General features: G+C 43.6%; 1 pseudogene; it reads right to left on the reverse strand.

Moving 5' to 3' along the window:
* Positions 1 to 27,766, reverse strand: part of LOC139377163 (DNA primase large subunit-like) — an 84,538-nt pseudogene that overhangs the window by 15,214 nt on the left and 41,558 nt on the right.

A 27,766-nucleotide genomic window follows, 5' to 3' on the forward strand; every position in this document is an offset into this window, starting at 1 on the left:
AACACAGGGATAAATACACCAGGGAAAATAAGCGACACCTGGAGGGGGTGGAGACAATAACAGGAACAGGTGAAACAAATCAGGGATTGACATGATCATCCCTGAGATGTTTCTACAACTTGTAGTCCACCTATGGTCAATTCACTTGATTGGACATGATTTGGAAAGGCACACACCTGTCTATATAAGGTCCAAGAGTTGATTGGTGCATGTCAGAGCAAAAATCAAGCCATCAGGTCGATGGAATTGTCTGTAGAGCTCCAACAACCCAATGATTACTCTGACAGAGCTCCAGAGGTCCTCTGTTGAGATAGAACCTTCCAGAAGGACAACCTTCTCTTTAGTACTCCACCAATCAGGCCTTTATGGTAGACTGGCCAGACGGAAGCCACTTCTCAGTAAAAGGCACATGACAGCACACTTGGAGTATGCCCAAAGGCACCTAAAGGAGAAAGAAGATTCTCTGGTCTGATGAAACCAATATTAAACTATTTGGCCTGAATGCCAAGCATCGCATTTGGAGGAAACCTGGCACCATCCATACGGTGAAGCATGGTGGTGGCAGCATCCTTCTGTGGGGACGTTTTTCAGTGGCAGGGACTGGGAGACTAGTCAGGATCGAGGGAAAGATGAAATGAGCAAAGTACAAAAGAGATTGTTGATGAAAACCTGCTCCAGAGCGCTCAGTACTGACTGACTGACTGGGGCAAAGGTTCACCTTTCAACAGGACAACGACCCTAAGCACACAGCCAAGACTATGCAGGAGTGGCTTCGGGACAAATCTCAGGACAAATCTCTGAATGTCCTTGAGTGGCCCAGCCAGATTCCAGACTTGAACCCGATCGAACATCTCAGGAGAGACCTGAAAATAGCTGTGCAGCGACGCTCCCCATCTAACCTGACAGAGCTTGAGAGGATCTGCAAAGAAGAATGGAAGAAACTCCCAAAATCCATTTTAGAATAAGGCTGTAGCATTACAAAATGTGGCAAAGGTCAAGGGGTCTGAATACTTACCGAAAGCACTGTAGGCTAGCGAATTTGATTTTGAAATATAATAGGGCCTTTTATGTAAAATTAGTAGGCTGATTCATATATACATAATATTTCCCCTAATGTTATTAGCCTAACTCCTCTTTCTCTAGTATTACAACATTCCTTCCATCCTTTCAACGGCTGAATGAAATACATTTTGTTGTCCTTATCGTCATCATTCTATTGTCCTTGAATAATATAGGACTAGAATTAGATGCAGAAGGCTTTCACGTCTCTTCAAGAAGATTGAATGGTTCTGGTTCTGAATGAATAACTGCTATAGCCTACCGCCATCGCGTGTTCACTCTTCTTTCAAAATTTCTTTTTTGCTGAATTTAACATTCAGCAAAATAGAGATTGCATCCCTCTTCGTATAGTCTATTGGTATAAGAAATGCTAAAATAAATAATGTCCAGCAAGTTAATCAAGTCTAGCTTTTTCCTGCTTGGGACTCCAAGAGCTAAGGAGTGTTTTTTAAGGAGAGGCCAGCGGAGAACAGGTCCTTGTGTATTGAGCAAGAGACAGAGGGTATAAATTAGAAGTTTATTATGCATACCCCATCATTAATTATCTAAATATAAGGCATAAGGCTAACACTGCACTGAATGTATTACCTGGAAGAGGTTGGCTCGGACATCTACGCTGCATTCGGAAAGTATTCAGACCCCTTCCCTTTCTCTACATTTTGTTACGGTACAGCTTTAGTCTAAAATATATTAAATTAATATTTTTCCTCATCAATCTACACACAATACCCGGTAATGACAAAGCAAAATCAGGTTTTTCGAAATTTAGCAAATGTATTTAAAAAAATTAAGAGCTTGAATATCACATTTATAAATGTTGTCAGACCCTTTAATCAGTACTTTGTTGAAGCACCTTTGGCAGTGAATACAGTCTTGAGTCTTCTTGGGAATGACGCTACAAGCTTGGCACACCTGTATTTGGGGAGTTTCTCCCATTCTTCTATGCAGGTACTCTCAATCACTGGCAGGTAGGTTGTGGTTGCGAGCGCGTGCACTGATTTAAAGCAACGATATTCAAGTGCTGGTTTAAAACTCTGCAGCTGCAATTAAAAAATACATCTTTACAATGAAAAAACAAGGTGACCCTCGAAAGCCAGATGGAGATGGTAAATTAGATGCACATTCGTTCTATATATTACTGTATCATAGGCTATGCTGCAGCGAATGTACCTGTCAGAAGGGGGGAAAAAGTTAGCATGGTGAGATGATAAGTCTACATGCATTGTGAACTGTGCTCCATACTGAGATGGGATGTCTGTCCCCACCCTGAGGGTTGATGATTCATCATCAGAGGCCGTAGAGAAGGCAGATTTAGACATCTCATATAATTTAGCAGTTTCATTTCACGCCATGCTGTTCATAAAAATAATTTAGCATAATTTACCAGTATCTGGCAGTTACTTATCCCGGGAAAACGGAGTGGTTTTGGGCGGTAAATCTCGGTAACCGGGTTCCCTCCACTCAACCCTAGTGTAGATGAAGGGGAGGAGACAAGTTAAAGGATTTTTAAGCCTCGATTCAATTGAGATGTGGATTGTGTGTGTGCAATTCAGAGGTTGAATGTGCATTACAAAATATTTAAGTGCCTTTGAACAGGGCATGGTAGTAGATGTTAGGAGCACCAGTTTGTGTCAAGAACTGCTGGGGTTTTCATGCTTAACAGTTTCCGTGTGTATCAAGAATAGTCCACCACCCAAAGGATATCCAGCCAACTTGACAACTGTGGGAAGTATTGGCGTCAACATGGGCCAGCATCCCTGAGGAACGCTTTCGACACCTTGACCCAACAAATTGAGGCTGTTCTGAGGGCAAAAAGTAGGGGCGTGGTGGTGCAACGCAATATTAGAAAGGTTTTCCTAATGTTTGGTAGACTCAGTGTAGTTGTTAGGCACTTCATGCCTTTATGGATAATAAATAAATGTGGGCTTACATTTTGGGAACTGTAGGATATAACCTGGCTGTGGATTAAGGTGAAAAGCACAGAGGATATTGGCTATATTAATATGTAAAGTCTTCTTCAAATCCATCCAGTTTTAATCCAACTTTGGAAAAGTTCCTTCAGAGAATCCAAGCCTATAGTGTAGGTTATTTTGAGGCACCAGACTCTTCGCAATCATCACCTATGTTCAGAAGCTTTGTTTTTCCAATCCAGGAAGTATTTTCTTCCAGGGTGCGAACAGAGTAGACAGCTCCCCTGCCGTTCTCCTCTGGCTGTGTGAAATGTATCAAGAGCAGACAGCAAAAGCAAGAGAGCTCCAAAGACTAATGCCTCGGCAGAGACATTAAGCACAGAACTAGACGGAAACAGAGATTACATCCTGGGAGTGACTTGAATAATAAAAACCTGTAGCTCCTTCAAGGAGGAATTGAAGTTCGGAAAGGATTTTGCACGCAGCCAGCCACGTACGGCGTCGCCAGACACACTCAAGGTTCCTGGGTCAATTACCTAATTACCCGGTTTCAATCAAGGGCAGTGAATGAGAAAGTATCAGACGACAGCAAAACAAAGTGGATTTATGGAGGACTGAGTCATGAATAGGAGTCCAGGGAGAAACAAACAGGGCTTTGCTATAAAGGGTCTTTAGTCTCACTGTAGGATATAATGAAAATAAACAAATACCTACATAATAAATACCATAACATTGAGCATAATTATATTTTAGCGAACACTGGCGTTTATTCACTACAAGGTATCCAGTTAAAGAACTGGAGAACAGAATACACTGTTCCGCCTCTGTCAAGCATGGGTTTATAGGCAGGTACATGATGTTGAAACAAAGTAGAAAGACTACATCATTGAAATAAGCAAGCACACTGACATAATAAATCAAACGCCCAAAACTATTTTGGTTCTACTGCTCATCACACAAATACAGAATTAACTATTTTGTAGGTGAAAAATAAATAATCTGAAACTGTTAACATATCCAATTAGTACGTTTTATAGGCTAATCCAGGCGGAAACTCCTAGCACTCCTAGCAAGTACACCCTTCCTGGTGGTTCAAATTGGCTTCATGTGTTCATTTCTCACTCTCAACCCAAACTTTAATGAGCACGAACTATCAATGTGTTACCCAATGATCCCAACGTTATTAGTCATGCAAAACAATGCACAAAATGTCAATAATCCAAGTCTTAATTTTGGAAAGATTTTAGAACCCAACAGGCATTTTCAGAAGTTTTGAGGACAACACATTGCAGATGTAGCTTCCATGATGCCTGATAGGTGAAAGCAGCATATCCAAGGCCTGTTTTCAGATTAGTGGAGAGATTAAGGAACGGAGACAATGACAAGAGGATGCAACGAGAGTAGAGAGACATCCTTGACAGCAATCAGTGAAATAATCCGATAACATGACTCTGATCAGATTAACCAACTTCAACAATCCCACTATCTTGATCTTGCTGCATAAATAGATTGAACCAAGCTTTGGACACATAATGACTTCAAAAGGTCAACTAGGGGGGTGAGTTATATTTGTCCTGTTTCACACAAAGTGTGTGGAGGGATTTTTAGTTTTTTGCATATCCCACTCCCCCAGAGACACCCTCGGAGAGTGGGGTCATGACCAGGGATCACTTAGAATGGCTTAGAATTAAATAATTAATGTTTCCACTGGAGCAACTCAAGTAAGGCATTTACTTCAGTCAAGGGCACATTTCATCAGTGTTCTAACCTGCTTGAAAACTCCACAGATATAGCAGTGGTGAATCCCACCCACTTCACACCCTACCACCCTTGATTGTCTCCTCTCTCTGTCAATTAGTGGTGGGAAGTCATGGACGTTCAGGTGGGTTTTGCTGAGTAAACAGCATCTAGGCCAGGCAGTTAGGGCTGCTTGATGGACGAGGCCACGTTGGTGCTGTGGGCTGATGCCTCAGGAGGAGGAGAGTTCACTAATTAAACAGGCAGCTGCTTTGCCAGTGTGTGTGTGGTGTGTATGTGCGTTTGTGTGTCAAGGAATGGGGATGCTATACTACCCAACTGGGTCCATTATCTCTGGACCAATCCAGTGCTTGCTGAACACCACTTACCTTTGACATTGGAAAGGGGACAGTGTTTTTACCATAAATGATGCACCACTTCCTGCCTGAAGATAACACATCAAGATACACTGTTCAGTAAAGTAGACTTTGGTAGACAGTAGAGCAATAAAGAAGTTAAGATTGAGAGGACTGCCCTGTTACTAAGCACAGCTATTCTGCACAGTAGTTGTAGAATATCTTGGCACTATAGGCACAGAACAAACACCTTTATTTAGAATACTGCTATATGCATACGTGAACAAAATATTAGAATTTGCATTACAAGTATTGGGCTGATGCAATTTTACGCTGCAATAGGCTTGAATTATCATCCTCATACCAAGAGTGATGTCTAAATATTTGATATGCTTCTCAATTACAGATGCGGTCTGAACATTAACTCGTCTGACCCCCCATCCCCCAGACACATACACACTCGCAGAGAAAGTTAGCAAGGGTATTTCTTTCACTGCGGGAGCTGATCAATTCAGCTAAACTGTTGGGAGTGCAATTCCTACACGTGGCCTAGCTCTCAAACATCCTGTCAGGCTTCGAGTGAAATCTGGAGACCATCCCAGGATACACTGCGGTAGGAAACAGCAGCAGCCTAGGCAGAATCAGGCCACGCTGGGCCGTTGCCGCTCACCAGTAGAGAGCATTAAGAATCCTGATGCCCCTCTCCTGGTGGACTCCTTAGGCTGGTTGTTAAGGGAGCTGCTACTCCTCCCTCAGCCCTCTGAGTCTCAGTGGTCATCCTTCAACAGCCCCCACAGAACAAAGCCTATTGCGAGTGATGCATTTGTTTTTGAAGGTTACATTGCTAGAGTAGAAAAGACACTGGCAATGTTGAAAAGCTTTGTGACGACAGCAGAACTTCAATTTCCACACCTCACCTGTGAAACCATCCACTGTCGTCTGCCTATCAAAACAGCTGTTCATGAGCAAACACTCAACCTTAAATTCACTACTCAAATACAAAGAAAAGACAAGTGTAGAATGAAACAGTTTTACGGATTCATTAAAAAGTCAATATTTCTATTCCGAGCGAATAAAACAAGGCTATCTGAAGCTCAGAGCTAATAAAACTAGGAGAGAAGTTGACCAACTATGTAATTAGCCAGCGTGCTCCCTAGGTCTCACCTTGTCTTAAAACAACACACCGCTAATTCATTCCACAGGCATTATCTCAGAGCCAGAGCACAAATGATAAAGACTGCAGTAATAATGACTGGATTAGGAGCCTCTGAAACAAAGATACTCTTTATAATCTTGAAACACCGTTTTTCCCTCTAAACCCCAAGACCAAATAAGGTGACAAGCAAAAAGGTCTTTGGATCCCCCCTTTCAACTGACTTAGTTTTGAATATCCTTGGACTCCGTAAAATAATTGCATTCATTTTTTTTTTTTTAAGTGTTTGTCTTCGATGTTGGTTGTTGGAGTTCCTCATTAGTGTAACTGTCAAATTGCTAAAGCACTGACATTTGTAAACCTGATTAAGTAATTGTTATCCAGGCCTTGTGGCAACGCACGCACCTTTTATTCTGCTTAATTGATGAGCTTCAAAACAGTAATAAACAGTCATTAGGGTCTAGCTTGGCATTAGCATGCCAGTTGATTATCTATGCTCATCTCATTTCAAACCAATTTCATTACACTTCCAGTGAATGATCCCTTGAAACAAACAAACTAGAGAATTCCAAATCTAACAAAATAATATTTGATTTGGGAGGCAACAGCAAAGTAAACTTGAGTCTAATTCAGGTGAGTAGGAAATAAGGAAACTATGGTTTTATGATGTACAATTTTACTCTGACTATATCTAGCTGTTGCCATTTTTTATTGCCTTTAGGTAGACCTGGATATACATCAAACATAATATCTGTGTTGATGTCAGCTTCCTGAGGTCAACAGTACACCTACACAGGTCCGTATGCCTGTGCTTTATAGGCTCATTTCACCCGCTGGAGCTATAAAAGATGCTCCAACATGCAGCTGCTACATAAGCTACTAACACCTGCTAGACTGTAAAAAAACGGCAGCACATAAAAATGCACTTTGGTTCAGACTTGCTGCTTTCATCTTGAGATGGAATACAATTCGGAAATGAAATAGGAATCACTCATGTAGATTGGGCATGGAGTGTCCCTCCCTGGCCAGTCAGGAGGATTAGCTCTGCAGATTGGTCCGCCAGTGAGCCAGTCTAATGAGTTTCACCCTGATGCACCCCGCATTGTCCACGCTCCATCAACATAAATGTTAACAGTGTCCGCTTAGATACAGTGGAGACCTGAGGGCCACGAGAGCCAGGCAGAGGATCCCAGGCCATTCGGCCCCTGGCCTCCAACCACAAAGAAGAAAAGGTTACCATGGTCCAGGCTATTGATATGAAGCGTATGCGGTTAGAGTGCAGAGGCGTGAGACAGTGCAATATTGATGAGGGTTCTCTGAGGATGTAGTCATGTTCCAGGAGCATGGAGAGGGCTGGGAAGGAGCTTTGAGAGGGCTAAGGGGCTTCTTGCCATGATTTATTTACACCGATCAGCTTCATGCTGAACTTAAATCAATAATGGAACTTACACACATTAGTTCATGTGCGCGGCCGTCCAGGTTACACCTGAGGGGAGCAGACCGAGGGGACCAAGCCACTCTGGAAATAGGGCACTTTGAAGAGTGGCATTCCATGACTGGCAGAGAATGTGTACGCCTGACCGGGCTACAAGCCGCTTACACAATAAATGGCGGGAGACTAGTGGAGCAGGAAGAAGTGAAGCTGGAGGAATAGGAAAAAATACATCCTCTTATTGCTTTTGAGAGTGTGTGAAAGTGGCTTAGCAGTAGTCAAAGCACAAGCAACTCTTTGAACTGTGGCGTGTCTCCATAGAAGCCAGCAACTCTTTGAACTGTGGCGTGTCTCCATAGAAGCCAGTACAGCTTGGCAAAGGTTTGGTTCTTAAGAGGACTGCTGAAGTCTCAGTGGAAAAGGCCAATCTTAACTGCTCTTAAAATGTACCTAATCAACTGGATGCCTAAATAAGTTCCAAAGAAAGTTGAGAAGTCTTCACAGAGAAGTGTGCACAGAAATGATTTTATTCCAGGTGTTTAAGCCGAGTGCTGCTATTTTTCTGACAAAATATACAGTATTGACATATTTCACCAGCCTTTTCCCTCCCAACTTTGTGTAAATGCGAAAATCAAAAGGGCAGCTCAGTAAGCATACACTGCAGTGTGAAAGTGCCAGTCAAATTGTGTCACTGGTTCATGCTGTTTGACTCCAGCCAGAAGGACAATGACCACAGTGTAAATCTAGCCATGTACATGGAAGACTAATGTTAATATCTATAATTATCTAGTCTAACTTGTATCTAGTCTTATTCTGATCAAAACCTATATGACAATTCCAGTTTCTAAAACCCTGCTTGATTCTAGCTACCCGTGTTGGGCGTGTCAGTTTATATTGTGAAACTGAAATCAGTGGTCAATTTTATTTTTGTCAGGTGGTGTTTCAAAACAATTATTGTCCGAAAACTATTCTGCTATATCTTAATTTATTGCCCTTACAAAGTGACATATTATTTCCTTGAAAGTGGCACAGGCACCTATTTTCTCTGCGCTTGTTGTCACGGAAAAATGCACACCAATTTAAAAATAATCAGCAAAAATGGCGTATCTGTAGAAAGAAAAGCATTGTGTTTTACCTCATTTGACATTATCCGAGGTGCATATAGACACACCTTATCCATCCCCCACCAATAGCAAACCTCTGGAAGGCTCTGTGTTTGTTTCTTCGTGACCTGTGTTATCTTGCAAATGAGAAGAATATACCACAAAATGAATTATTTATGCTTTTAAAGTGCTTTGACTGCAGAGAATGTATTGTACAACGGAGGCCTAGAAATAAAGGTGTTACATTGTGACAATTCACCAAATCATGTTTTCTTAAACCAGAAATGATTCATTTTCTATATTCAAGCTCTACTGAATATTAAAGCACAAATATAAAATGAACAAAAGGTCCCCGTAAATGAATGATGCTTCTCTTGCAGCATAACGCCTGTGCTGTTGAAACATTCAAGACAATGCATAAAGCCCGGGAATAACACTTGGCAGAATCCTCATATGCATGTTGTTAATGCAGATTTGAAAATCTACCCCTCACCCATGGTATGGATTCACTATCTTCCTGAAAATGAGGGTCTAAAGAGACAGAGCAAACTTTCTCAAAGACGTGCTAATTACGTTTTTCATTCTACAATTCCAAAGTTCTTAAAAACTGATGCTTTTCTTCTTCTTACCCACCGATGACATAACAGGTTTGCACAATCAGCCACTCAACACGCTTACCATAGTCCCCAAACTGAAGTTCTCACCTGAAATAGCCGCTAACATTACGACCATAGATGCACGCAACTAGAAAATAGAAACCACTACACTTGTCCTAGCAAAGGGAAACACTATCAGGGTGAGTGGCCAAGACGAGAGTGTGTGTGTGGGGGGGAGTGGGTAGTGTCATTCTCCAGCTGAGCCTAACCGAGGTGAAATTCCACTTGAACGATAAAGGAATTTACAACTGAACAGCGTGAATGAGCACTTGAATCTGTTGACAGAGGCGATTATATTCAAATGTCTCAGCCTTCAGACACCTCCCCTCCGGTAGAGATGGGAACCTCATCAGGGTTCTGGTGATTGAGGATCAATTGGAAAGAACCGTTCAGATGCAGAATGAGAAGTGGAGACATGGAGAGACTAGTCCCGCTGAGGACAGTCATTTTCTTGTTGAACGTACCGTAGACATGAAAATAAGATGGAGTCATAACCGAGGTGCATTCGCTCACAACTATATCATTAAGATCCTGGAGGAATGAAAGGTCAACTCCACCATCAATACAAATATCTGGAGACCTCTAGGCCATACAATCAACCGCTGAGGAACTGAGCCTTTCTTTATGAATACCTTGTGTCATGTAGGTCAGGAGTCATTGCCTTCCTACTTCAAAATATAGCTAGTGTAGAAATTGAAAAAGCAATATTGTTACCCAGCCGAGAGGACCACCTCAATAATGTCCTTGTATGTACTATACTGTTGTCTCTCCCTCGAGCTGCTTTCTATGTCTTTCAATTATTCACGTCCAAGAAGTTTACCTTGTCTGCGTCCACTTTGCCCTTGACGAACTCGGACCTCCAGAACTGCAGGGCCTGGTCCAGAGTGAGGCCTATGCCCTTGAGGAACTCGGACCTGCAGAACTGCAGGGCCTGGTCCAGAGTGAGGCCTATGCCCTTGAGGAACTCGGACCCCCAGAACTGCAGGGCCTGGTCCAGAGTGAGGCCTATGCCCTTGACGAACTCAAACCTCCAGAACTGCAGGGCCTGGTCCAGAGTGAGGCCTATGCCCTTGACGAACTCGGACCTCCGGAACTGCAGGGCCTGGTCCAGAGTGAGGCCTATGCCCTTGACGAACTCGGACCTCCAGATACTGCAGGGCCTGGTCCAGAGTGAGGCCTATGCCCTTGACGAACTCGGACCTCCAGAACTGCAGGGCCTGGTCCAGAATGAGGCCTATGCCCTTGACGAACTCGGACCTCCAGAACTGCAGGGCCTGGTCCAGAGTGAGGCCTATGCCCTTGACGAACTCGGACCTCCAGAACTGCAGGGCCTGGTCCAGAGTGAGGCCTATGCCCTTGAGGAACTCGGACCTGCAGAACTGCAGGGCCTGGTCCAGAGTGAGGCCTATGCCCTTGACGAACTCGGACCTCCAGAACTGCAGGGCCTGGTCCAGAGTGAGGCCTATGCCCTTGAGGAACAGTTTGTACTGCATGCTCCCACCGTGGCGGAGGTGGTGGCTTTCCCCCAGCAACCGGTGGAGCTGCCTCACAGACAGGGGGTAGGACTTCACCGATAGCTGAAGGAAGAGAGGACACATTTAGATATGCAGGCAAAAGTCAACTGCCTAACTTTACCATGGCAGCAATTCAATCAAAAAGCTGCATGGAATGATCCGTTTCATCCACCAATGACTCCATATTTCCATATTTTCTCTCCGAACGCACCGATATGCAGTCAGTTTGTTACATGGCCCGCAATATCACAATCCAGACTACGCTAAAATGTCCTCCTGATTTTATCTAGGCCAGGCATCCTTATCATTTAAAGGTGTGGTGGTACTGTTAATACAGCTCCATTTCATGTAAAGCACACACACACACACACACACCTCATTATTAAATGGCTCATAAGAGTAAAGCTTATTTAGTAGAGCTGCAGGAGAGTGGCGGTGATCGTCTAGCCCAGTCGTCTGGTGATCACAAGGTTCTGGTTTAGCCACTCGGAGCCCAAAGCCAACTCTACAGGTGCCGAATAGAGAGAGAGAAAAAAAACTAGACTCACAGCCAGCCTTTTCCATCTGTTGAGCACCACATCACAAACAGCTAAAATTAAAGCCCTCTCGGTCTCATTCGTTCTCCCATGACCAAGTAGTAGAGGAATGTCTCGCCAGTAGAGACGACAAAGCTGCCTCCCTGATCGACTCCTAGCTGTGGTATAGTATCCATTTCTGGTTCACATACATGGCTTGCTTGCGTCAACACACTTAGAAAGAATGCTGTGTGATATTGAGAAATTGAGTACTAAATACTAAAAGTGAACATTTAAAGCATTGTGGGTGACATTTCCGGTTGGAGATAGAGTCATTTGATTGAATGGAAATGTTCTTGTTTATGTGCCAGATCTTGCTTCAAAGGGGCTAGTATTTACAAGTGGATACATGACTTCTGTTTGAGAGTGGGTAAATCTGAAGGACGAAATTAGCATTTGCTGACGGGCCACTTAATTGGAACAGCAGTGGTCTCTGAAATGGAGAAAGTGAAGAATGCACAGCGAGTCTGAGCTGAGCTGTGGCCTCGATCAGTTTAATTCCCCTCACAGAGACCACAATGGTTCATTAAAACCCCTTCGGAATCCCTTCTGAATGTCAATGTAGAGAACTCTGTCTCGCTAACGCATTGGGCATGACATTGGGCATGACATTGGGCATGACATTGGGCGTGACATTGGGCATGAAATGCGAGGACTATTGCCTCAAAAGTTAAGTTTCAAGCAGTAATTCTTGTGAACACTGAAGACACTGAAGACACTGAAGACATGTACCACTTCACCACTGATGTAAACATACAGTATGAACCAATACTGAGATAGGTGGACAGAAAACTGCTGCAATGACTGTACATTTCTGTTCTGATATAACCAGTGTCCTCTACATCTTCCTTGTCCTCCCTAGTATAAATGTGTCCTTTGTGTTTCAATGCATACTCACCGGATCGATCTGCTCCAAAGACATGTTCCCAATACTCTCTGTATGCTGTAGTCCTGATCCACGTAGCCATGGCTACAAGGACAGCAATGGACCAACAAGAGAGAGGCAGAGAAAGAGAAAATAAATTACAGCAGTCTATCACAACAGTTCCAGAGAAAGAACACATTGTCATCATTAGTCTACAAAGTGCTACAGCAGGACATGGTTCGGTCTCAGGGTCCATTTAGGATTTTGGGTCCACTGGCTCCATTACCTGGGGCTATGATAATAACAGCTTACTCTCAACAATCTTTGTATAAAACATGTAATTGTACTATACAGAAAGGTAATTGTGCCTCATAGAAAGCTATTGTTGCACTATACAGAAATACAGTCTGACGTATTCATTGAATGGTAGCTTTTTGTACATATTCTATAGAGAAGGAGATTTGGTGCATACCGGGGAGCAAGACAAATATGTTTTAATGTGTTTTAAGTGGCTAAAGTGCCACTGAATAAAAAAACAGTGACCACGTTTCTGGAATAAATAAAATGTAACATTGATCCTGCACGTTTTCCAGTTGTATCCATTTTTATTGTCCCTCCCAGCAAAATGTTACATTGGTCAAGATCAATCCCACTGATCGATGTCTGTGTGATTGATTTTTTCAGTGCCTAGCATTTGAGCAGGAGCCCTCCATAAATTAACTGACTTGTCTTTGTGCAACGTTAGTGTGCCTTGCCGAAGAATAAGCTGATCAATGAAGATGCTCCGACAGTCCCCTAACAGTATACAGCCTCAAATCTGACTCTGTTAACAAAACAAATGGGGTTACCTAACTGGCTAAAAACTGCTGGAAGATATTCAAATTTACACACAAAATATTGCTGCAAAATGCTTTTACTGCAATGTCTCGTGGCCTAATTTGGGCCTCTTGGTTTGATGCCATGGGTAAAGGTCAACATCATATTTATCCTCCCAAAGCTTTATACATGTCAGGTGCATTTTCTCACCCTTTGATCACACAGCCCTTACCTTATGGCACTGAGGTAATCCAGGTGACCCAGAAATTTAGACTAAATGCCATTTGAAAGGCCATTCGAGTAATGGAGCAAAAACAGCCAGGTTACAGGCTAATCAGGTTTCTAAAACCATAGCCTGTGTGACTTTGATTAGAGGCCTTGACCACCTAATTGCTCATGAGGCAACAATTGCAAAATATATTGGGTCATAGTGGCTCCCAAGTGGCACAGCGGTCTAAGGCATTACATCTCAGTGGTTTGAATCCAGGCTGTATCACAACTGGCTGTGATTGGAAGTCCCATAGGGTGGCGCACCATTGGTCCAGCGTCGTACTGGTTTGGCCGGTATAGGCCGTCATTGTAAATAAGAATTTGTTCTTAAATGACTTGCCTAGTTAAATAAAGTGTGATTAAACAAGGTCATTTAAGCATCACTAAAACAGTGCAAAGCTGAGTAGGGCTAAAAGCTCAGTGCCATTGCCTCTCAAACACAAGCTTCCAAATCATATTGCCACACTACTTAGATGAGGACATTTAATCTCAATGATTTATCATGTTGACTTAGGCCAATATCTATATAGCTTTGTCACTTCATGGAAAATTATAGTGAATTATAATACTGTATATTTAATAAAATATGATACAGAAATCTTTCAGAACATATACAGTGGGGCAAAAAAGTATTTAGTCAGCCACCAATTGTGCAAGTTCTCCCACTTAAAAAGATGAGAGAGGCCTGTAATTTTCATCATAGGTACACTTCAACTATGACAGACAAAATGAGAAAAAAAAATCCAGACAATCACATTGTAGGACTTTTTATGAATTTATTTGCAAATTATGGTGGAAAATAAGTATTTGGTCACCTACAAACAAACAAGATTTCTGGCTCTCACATACCTGTAACTTCTTCTTTAAGAGGCTCCTCTGTCCTCCACTCGTTACCTGTATTAATGGCACCTGTTTGAACTTGTTATCAGTATAAAAGACACCTGTCCACAACCTCAAACAGTCACACTCCAAACTCCACTATGGCCAAGACCAAAGAGCTGTCAAAGGACACCAGAAACAAAATTGTAGACCTGCACCAGGCTGGGAAGACTGAATCTGCAATAGGTAAGCAGCTTGGTTTGAAGAAATCAACTGTGGGAGAAATTATTAGGAAATGGAAGACATACAAGACCACTGATAATCTCCCTCGGTCTGGGGCTCCACGCAAGATCTCACCCCGTGGGGTCAAAATGATCACAAGAACGGTGAGCAAAAATCCCAGAACCACACGGGGGGACCTAGTGAATGACCTGCAGAGAGCTGGGACCAAAGTAACAAAGCCTACCATCAGTAACACACTACGCCGCCAGGGACTCAAATCCTGCAGTGCCAGACGTGTACCCCTGCTTAAGCCAGTACATGTCCAGGCCCATCTGAAGTTTGCTAGAGAACATTTGTATGATCCAGAAGAAGATTGGGAGAATGTCATATGGTCAGATGAAACCAAAATATAACTTTTTGGTAAAAACTCAACTCGTCGTGTTTGGAGGACAAAGAATGCCATACCTACTGTGAAGCATGGGGGTGGAAACATCATGCTTTGGGGCTGTTTTTATGCAAAGGGACCAGGACGACTGATCCGTGTAAAGGAAAGAATAAATGGGGCCATGTATCGTGAGATTTTGAGTGAAAACCTCCTTCCATCAGCAAGGGCATTGAAGATGAAACGTGGCTGGGTCTTTCAGCATGACAATGATCCCAAATACACCGCCCGGGCAACGAAGGAGTGGCTTCGTAAGAACCATTTCAAGGTCCTGGAGTGGCCTAGCCAGTCTCCAGATCTCAACCCCATAGAAAATCTTTGGAGGGAGTTGAAAGTCCGTGTTGCCCAGCAACAGCTCCAAAACATCACTGCTCTAGAGGAGATCTGCATGGAGGAATGGGCCAAAATACCAGCAACAGTGTGTGAAAACCTTGTGAAGACTTACAGAAAATGTTTGACCTCTGTCATTGCCAACAAAGGGTATATAACAAAGTATTGAGATAAACTTTTGTTATTGACCAAATACTTATTTTGCACCATAATTTGCAAATACAATTTTTTTTTTTAATTAAAAATTTTTTTAAAAATTAAAAAAATTAATTAAAAATTAAAAATCCTACAATGTGATTTTCTGGATTTTTTTCTCATTTTGTCTGTCATAGTTGAAGTGTACCTATGATGAAAATTACAGGCCTCTCTCATCTTTTTAAGTGGGAGAACTTGCACAATTGATGGCTGACTAAATACTTTTTTGCCCCACTGTGTGTGTGTGTGTATATATATATATATATATATATATATATATATATATATATATATATATATATATATATATATATATATATATGCTCTATTCATGTATTGAGTTTTCCTAGTGTGCCTTACAATTCAAAAGGAGAGGTGGTGCACATTACGATCAAAATATTGTAAAGGGGGATCAATGATACACTATAGAAGCTGCCTTTGAAATCTGTTAAGCCTTGGCCGCGGATGAAACCGGACCCTTCACTGGTAATCTAGCGTTTACCACAGAAAGTCTCAAAGTGAAAGGGAATCAGCTGTGGGACCTAGCGACTGACGGTCCACTGAATACTGAAGCACGGGCTTTGGGCTTATGCTGCCTGCTCAATTCTGATGGAGTGTTTCCCTGCCAGCTATCGCTTCTGCGTCCAAGTTCCCTTGTTTATTCGTTTTGATTCAACAGCTGGTTTGCTTGAGGACACAGGTTTGTTTCTAGTGCACAAGCTGGCCCCATGACACTACCTTATCTGACTGCCCCAGCATGCATAGCTTTTCATTGGAACACAGTGGGAACCTTTCTGCAGTCAAACAACCTCTATGTCGGCAATGACGCATCCAATTAAAAGAGGCCTCAATCGGGCTCCATTAAAAACCAATAGACACAGCTGGTTGGTAGAGTTGCCTTTGGGGAAAGCCTCCGTTGTTCAGCTCTCCTTTACAATCATTGGCAGGTGCAGGAAGGCAACAGGAGGGCTAGATGGCCAGTGAGAGGCAGGTGGAGGGGCTTTAATCTAAACCAGGACTCCCTGGTGGGTCCTTTCCTGAAAGCCAGGACAGGCTTACACTTGTAGAGCCCAGGTTGGATCATTCCAACACAGAGCAGGGGACTACGCCAGAGGCGATTTCAGAAAGCCATTGAAAGATAGCATGTGTAGAAGAGGAAGAAAGAGGAAGAAAGAGAATGCAGAATGTAGAGAGAGGGAGGATGAAAGAGAGTGGAGTAAGACAGTGGGGAGGAGTTAAAGAGCAAGACCGTGGCGGGGGGTTAAAGTGTAAGACAGTGAGGGGGTTAAAGAGTAAGACAGTGGCGGGGGGTTTAAAGAGTAAGACCGTTGCAGGGGGGGGGGGTTAAAGAGTAAGACCGTGGCGGGGGGGTTAAAGAGTAAGACCGTGGCGGGGGGATCAAAGAGTAAGACTGTGGCGGGGGGGGTTAAAGAGTAAGACCGTGGCGGGGGGGGGTTAAAGAGTAAGACCGTGGCGGGGGGGTTAAAGAGTAAGACTGTGGCGGGGTGATCAAAGAGTAAGACTGTGGCGGGGGGGGTTAAAGAGTAAGACCGTGGCGGGGGGGGTTAAAGAGTAAGACCGTGGCGGGGGGGTTAAAGAGTAAGACCGTGGCGGGGGGGTTAAAGAGTAAGACTGTGGCGGGGGGATCAAAGAGTAAGACTGTGGCGGGGGGGGTTAAAGAGTAAGACTGTGGCGGGGGGGGTTAAAGAGTAAGACCGTGGCGGGGGGGTTAAAGAGTAAGACTGTGGCGGGGGGATCAAAGAGTAAGACTGTGGCGGGGGGGGTTAAAGAGTAAGACCGTGGCGGGGGGGGGTTAAAGAGTAAGACCGTGTCGGGGGGGTTAAAGAGTAAGACCGTGGCGGGGGGGGGGGGGGGGTTTAAAGAGTAAGACTGTGGTGGGGGGAGAGTAAAGCGTAAAGAGTAAGACAGTGAGGGGGATTTTAAGGATTTTAGTTTTGTGTCAAAATACAAAAGTCACCAGGAATTCAGCTAACAATGGCTTTCATTTAGGAAATCTGTTCAAGCAATCCCACTAAATAGTTTTTATTTTAAAATATAATCCCTTTTTAGGCTTAGGTTGTAGTCAATTTGCAGTGTACTAATTATTATTATTATTTTCCGTCCCCACTACCATTTGTTCCATCAAAATTCGGCCTGCGGCTGAACCTAGTTGCCTACCCCAGGAGTAGAGTCAAGTAATCTTCAGAGAGGTCGTGGCGGTACGAAGGGCTTTCCTTGGCTTTATTTTGCTCAGGCAGTCTGTGGGTCATGGGTGGGTGGGCGCTCTCGGGGCCTGGCTATAAAAATAAATGCTCTGGCTTCCAGTTGACACATTAGGTTTGGAGTTTGTGTTCCATTATCACAGTGTTTGGAGGCAGAGGAGACACTTTCTCAAAGGGAATCTGGTGTTTGGAACGTTAGGCCATTTCTGGGAAAAGTGGCACAAAGAGGATTTGGGAGCATTTGTGAAATGTGCCCTAGAAATGTACTCCAATGGAGCTGTTTTTATCTCAATATCAAATCATTCCTGGGTAACATTTCTACTATAATTTAAAACAAAGTAACAAAAATAGCGCTTAGCAAAGAGTATTTTCTCAAGCAAGAACCTTGCTAGGACTGTCTGGCAGTAGTCTGAGTGGGGAAGGGAAAAAATAAAACTAGCTGTTATTGGCAGAGAGGTTTGGAGCTCTTTATTATGGTCTATTAACCATTTTACAGCCTGGTAAATGTCACCAGGCAGGCCACAACTCCATCCCACCAAAACAGGCTGAAATTTCAGGCAAATTGTTTTATTAAACAGCTTTTACTCTAAAAGGGTATTTATCATAATTTTCAAAGTATTATTTCAACCTCAGTGTGGAAGCGTATATAAAAACACAGGACAATCACTCCCGGACAGTCCGAGCAAAATTCTTGCTTGAGAAATAGTTTTTTGCTAAAAATGTATTTTTGCCAATTGTCATGGAAATCAATTACATAAAGGTACTTCATTGTTACGCAGAAATGATTTCATATAAAAACATCTGCATTGAGGGTTTGAGGAGCGTTTCTCACTGTTATTTGTTTGAACCTCTAATCAAGGTGTGAATTCACAAGCTATTTTTTATCCCATTCTCGTGATATCAAATTGGTAGTTACGACCTTGTCTCATCTCTTTAACTTCCCAACGGGCTCGGGAGAAGGATCCTCCAAAACATGACCCGCCAAGCTGCGATGTTCCTTAACACACTGCTCACTTAACCCAGAAGTCAGCTGTACCAATGTGTCTGAGGAAACATTGTACGACTGCTGACCGGGGTCAGCTTGCAGTTACCTAGCCCACCACAAGGAGTCCCCAGAGCGTGATAAGCAAAGGAAAGCCCCATTGGCCAGACCCTCTCCGAACACGGATGTTGCTGGGCCAATTGTGCACCACCAAGCGGGGCTCCTAGTCACAGCCTGGAATCAAACCCCAGAATGTAGACCACAGTTCTTTCAGTACCCTTACACTTGGGTTCCTACATGCCCCGTTGGTTTTGACAAGCATTATTTTTTGGGAGTGCATAATGACTATATTGTCATAATGAATGGCCTAAAGCATCAGCAGAGGAATCAATATGCCAATTACCTGAGGTGGTTAAGCAAAAGTTGGAGTCATTCATCAGACTGCACTGCCGGTACTGAGCGGGCTGTCAGCTGAAAAAAAAAGGACAGCACATGGGAAATGCAAAAGCTATCGGCCTCCACCACGAACTGACGGGACGGATGAACCAACATGGGAGCTGTGGTGAAGCGGTGTTTGAGATCCCGGAACGCAGCTGGGGACCACGTGAACGGAACCTTGGGAGAGAGTGCAGACAAGGGGGAAGCCAGGGTGCTGTAGCCCCGGATAAAGAGGTGATAAAAGTTGGTGAATCCCAGGAAACGCTGCAGTTGTACTCTGGACGTAGGCTGGGGCCAGTCCACCACCGCTCTCACCTTCCCGGGATCCATCTGTATGGGGTCTGCAACAATGATGTAATCCAGAAAGGGGAAGGTGGAGCGGTGGAATTTGCACTTCTCTGCTTTACAAAAATCTGGTTCTCCAGGAGGTGTTGGAGAACCTGTCGGAAGTGGAGCATGTGTTCTTAGGTGGAGCGGGAGAAGACGAGGATGTCATCGAGGTAGATGAAGACGAACTGGTTCAACATGTCGCGGAGAACATCATTAACCAGAGCCTGGAACACAGCAGGGGTGTTGGTAAGGCTGAAGGGCATGACCAGGTACTCATAGTGCCTGCTGGCAGTGTTGAAGGCACTCTTCCACATGTCCCCTTCCAGTATCCACACCAGGTGGTAGGCATTCCGTATACCCAGCTTGGAGAACACGGTGGCTCCCTGGAGTGGCTCGAAGGCAGAGGAGATGAGAGGTAGCGGGTAGCAGTTCTTCATTGTTATGTTGTTGAGACCCCGGTAGTTGATGCACGGGCGCAGGGTTTTGGCCTTCTCCACAAAGAAGAACCCTGCACCGGGCGGGGGAGGTAGAAGGATGGATGAAGTCCTCAATGTAGGTCTCCATAGCCTTGGTCTCCGGACCCGACAGAGAGTACAGTCATCCCCGGAGCGGAATGGTGCCTGGGAGAAGGTCAATCCCATAGTCATGAGGTCGGTACGGCAGCAGCCAAGTGGACGGAGCCTTACTGAACACCGTCCTGGTACTCTGCTGGAATGGCGGAGAGGTACAGGGCAACTTCCGGGCCCACAGGAAGACGTCTCGGGGCAGGCTGCGCTGACTTCAGGCAATGGGTGTGGCAGAGCGGTCAGGGGATTGTGTCGCTGGAGCCAGGAGAATCCCAATACCACGGGAACCTGAGGTGACTTAATGAGCAGGACCTAGATCGTATCGCTGTGGTTCCCTGACACGTAGGTTGATGGGGGTGGTATTGTGGATGACCCGGCCTATAGAGTGCTCGTCCAGTGCTCTAACGTCCATGGGAATGGAAAGGGGCTGAGTGAGGATATCCAGCTCGGTAGCCAGGGTAGCGTCCATAAAGCTCTCATCTGTCCCAGAGTCAATGAGTACCCAGAGAGATTTTTACTGGTTCTCCCACAGCAACATGGCATGAAAAGGGATGTGAGTAAGGGGAGAGGAAAGGTTCTCCGTATGGCCCACCAGAGTACTAGCTCCTAACGGTGAGCCTGGTCTTTTAGTGGACAGGTGGAGATGAAATGACCAGCAGTCCCGCAATACAGGATGCTCTTAGTGTGAAGCATGTATAGCCATTCAGCTGGAGACAGCCAAGCTCTGCCTAGTTATAGGGGCTCGGGAAGAGGTAAATCGGCAGTCTTTGGAGGCTCTCGGGGAACTCTGGTAGCCTCGGGTTCTCTCGGCAATGGAGCCGTTGGGGACTTCCGGGATACCTCGGAGGTGAGGTGGAATCGAATCTCCTCTCCTTCCTTCGTTCCCATAGTCGCCCATCGATCCGAATGGTCAAGGAGATGAATGAGTCAAGATCCGTCGGTAGTTCCGGGCTACAAACTCGTCCTTTACTTCCTCTGATACTCTGTGTAGTAACATGTCGAACAGCCCTTCCGGGTTCCAAGCACTCTCCGCTGCCAACGTGTGGAAATCCACTGCATAGCCTGCCACACTACGGGAGTTTTGACGTAGCTGGAGCAGCTTGCGAACAACAGAGTCAAACACCTTCTGAACCTCCTCCACGATCTCCTCCAGACTGAGGCAGACGGCGGATTGTTGCTCCCACACCACCGTGACCCAGGCGAGTGCCCTCCTGGACATCAATGTTATGATGTACATTATCCTCGAGCGGCCCGAGGGGAACGAAGTAGGCTGCAGCTTGAAAATGAGGGAGCACTGGGAGAGAAAAGCCCGGCAGGTTCCGAAATCTCCAGCATAGCGCTCCGGAGGAGGTAAGCGGGGTTCTCGGGACACTGTGGTACGCTAGGAGATCACCATTGTGGTAGACTGCCTAACAGACGACCCACGGAATTGCTCCAGAAATGTGTTAAACGCTCGGTTATGGCGTTTGGCTAAGGTCTGGAACCCTTCTATGAGACAATGGTGGCTCCTTGGGAGGAGAGGGCGTTGCGGAGCTAGTCCGAGTCTGCTGGGTCAGTCATGGCCCGGTCAGACTATCAGGTTTCAGGTATGACAAAGATGCAAACAGTGTCGAATAAACAAAAGTTTATTTCTAATACAGGGGCGGGCAAAGGACAGGTCAAAGGGGGTCAATAATACAGAGAGGATGCAAAGGGTCCAGAACGGCAGGCAGTCTCAGGGTCAGGGCAGGCAGGGGTCAATAATCCTGTGAGGTGGGGCAAGGTATAGAATGGCAGGCTCGGGGTCAGGGCAGGCAGAACGGTCAAAACTGGGAAGGACTAAAAAAACAGGAGCAAGAAACAGGCAGGAGCAGGGGAACAAGCGCTGGTAGGTTTCAAACAAAACGAACTGGCAACAGACAGAGAACACAGGTATAAATACACAGGGGATAATGGGGAAATTGGACGAGACCTGGAGGGGGGGTGGAGACAGCCACAAAGACATGTGAACAGATCAGGGTGTGACAAAAGCGGTAAAGAGGTACAAGCTACAGTAGCACATCAACTGGTTTAGAAAGAATCAGTGAACTTTGCTGAAAGTTTCAGAAATAATTCAATGTTACTGTAACAATACTGCAACCTAAAAGCATAGGACACAGGCTGGCTAAGGTCTTACAAAGTTGAACATCCTCATTGAAATGATGTCACTTGGTGGCTTATGGAGAGTTAGTGTTTTTCTTATCTTTGCCAGTTGGAAGAAATGGTACGCCAACCCAGCGATGTGATTAATGTTTTACACAAGAGATGTTATTAAACTCAACCGTGAAGAGACTTTTATTCCTGTCTGCACAAATTCCACAATTCACAGCCTCTAATTTCTTTTACGAATATCCAATAAGCATCTGACTTGGGAAAGCTTCCACTTGGACGTTTCCGCCCCCAAGCTCTAACACGATTCAGTCATTGTTAAATTGTGTTTGTAAAATTTAACATGAAAGAAATCCCAAGATAGTCTGAAAATTCCTAAGGCCGTCAGAAAAGATGCAGAGATTCTAAACTTTTTGAGATATATATGGATCTGACTTGAGGTCCAAAATGGCCACTGAAGCGATTAAAGCACATGAGAAGCTTTTTAACCACCCGAGGAGCATTGCCAAGGTACAGCCATTTCTCTCGCAGGCTAATACAGAGAGACTCATCCATGCTTTTACTACAAGCAGGCTTGACTACTGTAACACTCTCCTGCCTGGTCTACCCAAGAAAGCCATTGGTCAACTGCAAAACATATAGAATACTGCAGCACGGGTACTGACCAAAACCAGACAGACAGCACACATTACACCGGTTTTAAAGTCTCTGCACTGGCTGCCTGTGAGTTTAGAATTCATTTTCAGATTCTTCTATTGGTTTTTAAATCAATCCATGATTGTGCACTCCAATACATGGTCAAACATGCTTTTAAAAGGTAATTTATGTACCCAGTAGGTCCCTCAGGACCTCTGGCACTGGCCTTTTAACTATCCCAAAGCTTAAGACCAAGAGGCATGGAGAGGCAGCCTTTAGTTATTATGCCCCCAGCCTTTGGAATAGCCTGCCAGAGAACCTGAGGAGGGCTGAAACTGTGGACATATTTAAAAGAGCTCTTAAAACACACCTTTTTAGCTTTGCTTTTCCTTAGGGTGATTTTTAGAAGTTTAGTTTTTATTGTTATTCTTTTGTTTTTATCCTCTTATGTTTGTTGTGTAGTAAATATTATTTCCATTTACTTGTATTTGTTTTTTTCCTGTTAAGCACATTGTGTTGCAATCCATGTCTGAAATGTGATGTATAAATAAAAGCTTGATTTGATGAGGATCTTTCACGGGACATCAATCAATGCTAAAGTCAGCATGACAGGATATGGGTCATTCTATAAACTAGGGCACCAGTGAGGATTTCCTACACTTGACAACTTGTTACAGCTGTTGATAAGTCATTGATAATAAATCAGCCAAAAATGGTCATGTCATTACATTAAGATATAAGGGATCATAGCTATATTCAATCTAATTCACAGGTTGATTTAAAACCCTTTTAACCTTTTATCCTGGTTAATGTCTTGACAGATCTGCATTAACAAAAGTGTGTGAAATTAAACCATGTACGTTGTTATATGGTAGTGTAAGTTACTATATCATTTATTAAGCATTAATCAGTTAAACTAGATACTGAACTGGAACCTTGTAAGAATCCTGGATCTATCAGACCGTTGTTTGTATAGAGGTCTCAGAAATGCAGTGCAACATCATGTCTCCTTATGTTACAGGGTGAAAACAGTTTATGGACACACAAATCCAAAATAAGGTATGCATTGCAAAATAAAATGCTTGAACCAGAAGAGTCACCTCACCTTGACACTTAAAACCTAAATGTATACTGTCATTAAATGTGGTGCTTCAATAATTATGCATAATACTTGTTGATGTGCATTTGGTGTTCAGCTGATTAGTTATGCCCTGATATTTTCACATCATCCTCATCTGATCCAGGAAGGAATTTCACCCGAGTGACAGTCAAGTGACAAATAGTTGTTGTGATAGCACATCGGATGCAACAAATGCTGGAAAAAAGGTGTTTGCGAGGAATGTCCAGAATATGTTGGTGTCTAATGCGTTACTCTGGTGAAGACAGTTGTACCTGGATCCATGTTGGATCTAATATCCATAGCGAATTGACGCTGATCTGTTGTTTTCTGCTTGATTTACAGCAGGGTCTCATTAGATTTAACAGAGAAACAGAGAAAGCATCAAGGTAATGAGTTCATGTTTTCATATGTTTTTGTTCCTCAGACTCTGTCCTATTGAGCACAATTGTGTAAAATAGACTATTGCACAACTGTAACGAGCGTCATCGTAGGTGGAAGGAGGTGAGGACCAAGGTGCAGCGTGGTAAGTGTCCATATTCTTTAATAAAGTAATTGAACACTGAAACAATAAATAAAACGACAAACGAACAGTCCTGAATGTTGCCTGAAAAACACTGAACAGAAAATAAACACCCACGAAACCCAGGTGGAAAAAGGCTACCTAAGTATGATTCTCAATCAGAGACAACTAACGACACCTGCCTCTGATTGAGAATCATACTAGGCCGAACACAAAAACCAACATAGAAAAACAAACAGACTGCCCACCCCAACTCACGCCCTGACCATACTAAAACAAAGACAAAACAAAGGAACTAAGGTCAGAACGTGACAACAACACCCAACCCAATTCCTATTGATTATTCTGGATATAATGACAACACATTACATAGCCTAGTGGTCTTATTCACAACATGATCTGGTAATGATATAACATGACAAATACCTTTTGTTTTCCATGTCACACATGCAATTTTAAACAATACTACAAGGGGCTTGAAATAGATTACTTGAATTTGGAGCCCAGAAATTCAAGTACTGGAATAGGCCTACCTTGAAAATCTGACATTTCCTCAATTTGGTGCTTGAAAAGTTATTATAAATTGGCTCCAAAAATTACAAGTTCTCCTGCTCCCTTATAATTATCTGTGATTTCATTTTTTATCTGTTTTTGTGACAGATGTGGCCACTTTCGTTTGTTTTCTGCAGCTTCAATTGAAGGGTGTTGTGCTACTCTGTTGCAGTAAAACCATGTGCGGTTATTATGAAGATGACAACATCTAATGCTGGCTTCAACTTGGCTTTCCATACAAATCCTTCCATTAAAAAAGGAACATGGTGTTTGGTCACTTTCTCATTATAAAAACAGTGATGGTGAGATTCCTGGCTTTATCATGTGTGCCTGCATCAGCCACATAGGCTACAGAAAAATCTCCATGCACCCAATCTACTTAGTCACCATGTCCACATTATTGTTACATATTTCATTATATAGCAATGCATTGGCAAGGCCTACAAAATGTATTATTCTTGAAGTGGTAATGGGCTACTTTTTTTGGACAGTTGTTGCATGCTTTTTTTCGGGGGGGGGGCTCTATATTAGGCCCTACATATACACAATTATATAAATTATACTATTGTATAACACTGAGGTCCTTGACAATTACAATTAAGTGCTTGAATGTGACTAGCCAATGTCTGTATGAACCCTGCGTAAAGGATGTTGTTGTGTAGGTGGAATTATGGGCCAGTTTGAATGTATTCACTTTAATTCCTCTAAGTACACATGTGGAACTGCATGAATATCCTTTTTATTTAAAACCATTTGAAATGTTGATCCCAATGTCACACATTGGCTCCATTATTTATAGAAAGACCCATATCTTTTAAAGAGATGTGGCTTTGGGAGCTTTTGAAGCGATGACAAATTGGATACCGTGGCCAGACCACTGTGCACTTTTCATCGCCACCAGATCAGAACACCTTTCAGAAATTAAGCCAGACGTCCAAAAAATCCTGATGCTGAAAAACTGTAAAGGATGTCTTGTCTCATGGAGCTAGAGCCAGATTTACTGACACAAGAGTCGGTGTTCCCCTCCCTCTGTTCTGAGTCGGTGTTCCCCTCCCTCTGTTCTGAGTCGGTGTTCCCCTCCCTCTGTTCTGAGTCGGTGTTCCCCTCCCTCTGTTCTGAGTCGGTGTTCCCCTCCCTCTGTTCTGAGTCGGTGTTCCCCTCCCTCTGTTCTGGGTCGGTGTTCCCCTCCCTCTGTTCTGGGTCGGTGTTCCCCTCCCTCTGTTCTGGGTCGGTGTTCCCCTCTGTTCTGGATCGGTGTCCCCTCCCTCTGTTCTGAGTCGATGTTCCCCTCCCTCTGTTCTGTACATCTAGCTACAACAGCTGCTCGACCCATTGATTGCCTAATTTTTCATGTTTATTGATCACTTGCATCCTGGCATTAATTATAAGCATTTAAACTTAGGCCTTGTTGTGCAGGTACAGTTTAAGCATATATTACTAATTCAACCATCATATGGGGTTTCTGCAATCAACAAAGACTATAGTAAAAAAAGGGGTAAAGTTTAGTTAGCCTGTTTTTTTTTGTATCTGATTATTTTTTTCATCTCATTATTTTCTCGATCCCAAAAGGCTTATCAGAACATAACAATTGGACCTGTTTGAAACCTCAGCCATGCGTTGATGCCAGACATTGTTACTTCATCCTAACAACTGCAGATGCAAGAGTGGAAAAAGACAAACTGATAACAGGAAGGTAAATATTTGTCTCTAGACATCAAAATTCCAGAGTGGGGAAATCTAGTCCGATGGGGAAGCAGCTTTGAATTTCACGCTCTTTAAATTACACTTCCTGTGATGTTTCCTCACTGACCTCCACGGAAGAGAATCGCCATTATAATAGCACACAACAGCCACAATGGCGCACTTATAGGGGTAGAATGAAAAGGGCCAATTCTCCATTCCAGTGGTTGGTGATCCGGATAATTGCCATGAAATAGGTGGACGACGAACGCTTTTGGAAGTCTAGCAGAGTGGGGTCAGCCTGTCCCGTTGTGGAGGAGCCAGACATATTGAGAAATCTCATAGGCTGACCTGAGGCCAGTGAGTGTCCTCCCTCCCCAACTTCATTACCATGGCAATCACTTTCTGCTGTACTGGCTTCATATGGCTATTTGATCCTGATTGGATACTGGATTGGATTCTGATCTCTTTTTTGCAAAGCCTCCCTGACACTTCATATTTACAAAACAGACATCTTCATGAAGCCAAAGTGGAAGAGGACTTGGCTGTGTAACAATGACAATTTCTGTAAAGTGTGAATATCCCAAATCTACAAGTGGAGAACAACAACACTAGGTGAGCAATTTGCATAAAGAAATGAGGACAACCAGAGTCTTTCAGTATTCTATCTGTTTAACGTAGTCTTAAAATGGAAGAGAATCTTAACATTGAAGTTTCATACCAATATGAAAGGTTCCTGCGTCCTATTGGCAGAAAATGATGGGGGGGAAGGAAATCGCATTAATAATAATAAAATAAAATAAACATACATTTGGTTTGCACATCACAAGAGCACTTTATGGTGCATGTTTACATATTACTGGCAAATAGGGTTAGGGTGATTCCAAGGGCCTGTGACTGACGAACCCTAAACAACTATTAAAACGTTAGGATGATAATTTAATAATGAAAAAAATATACCTATCATCACTAATATAATATTTTATTTATAATGTACTAATAAAACTAACGGTTTATTTTTGTATTATTGTTTTTGGTAAAAAGTAAACATCCAGAGAGCATCTGTAGAGGAGACAGCTCAGGACAGCGCAGCAACGGTGTTTCAGAACACAGTGTGTTTTACTGCTATGGACGACATC

Source organism: Oncorhynchus clarkii, chromosome 20 (assembly GCF_045791955.1).
Source record: "Oncorhynchus clarkii lewisi isolate Uvic-CL-2024 chromosome 20, UVic_Ocla_1.0, whole genome shotgun sequence".
NCBI lineage: Eukaryota > Metazoa > Chordata > Actinopteri > Salmoniformes > Salmonidae > Oncorhynchus > Oncorhynchus clarkii.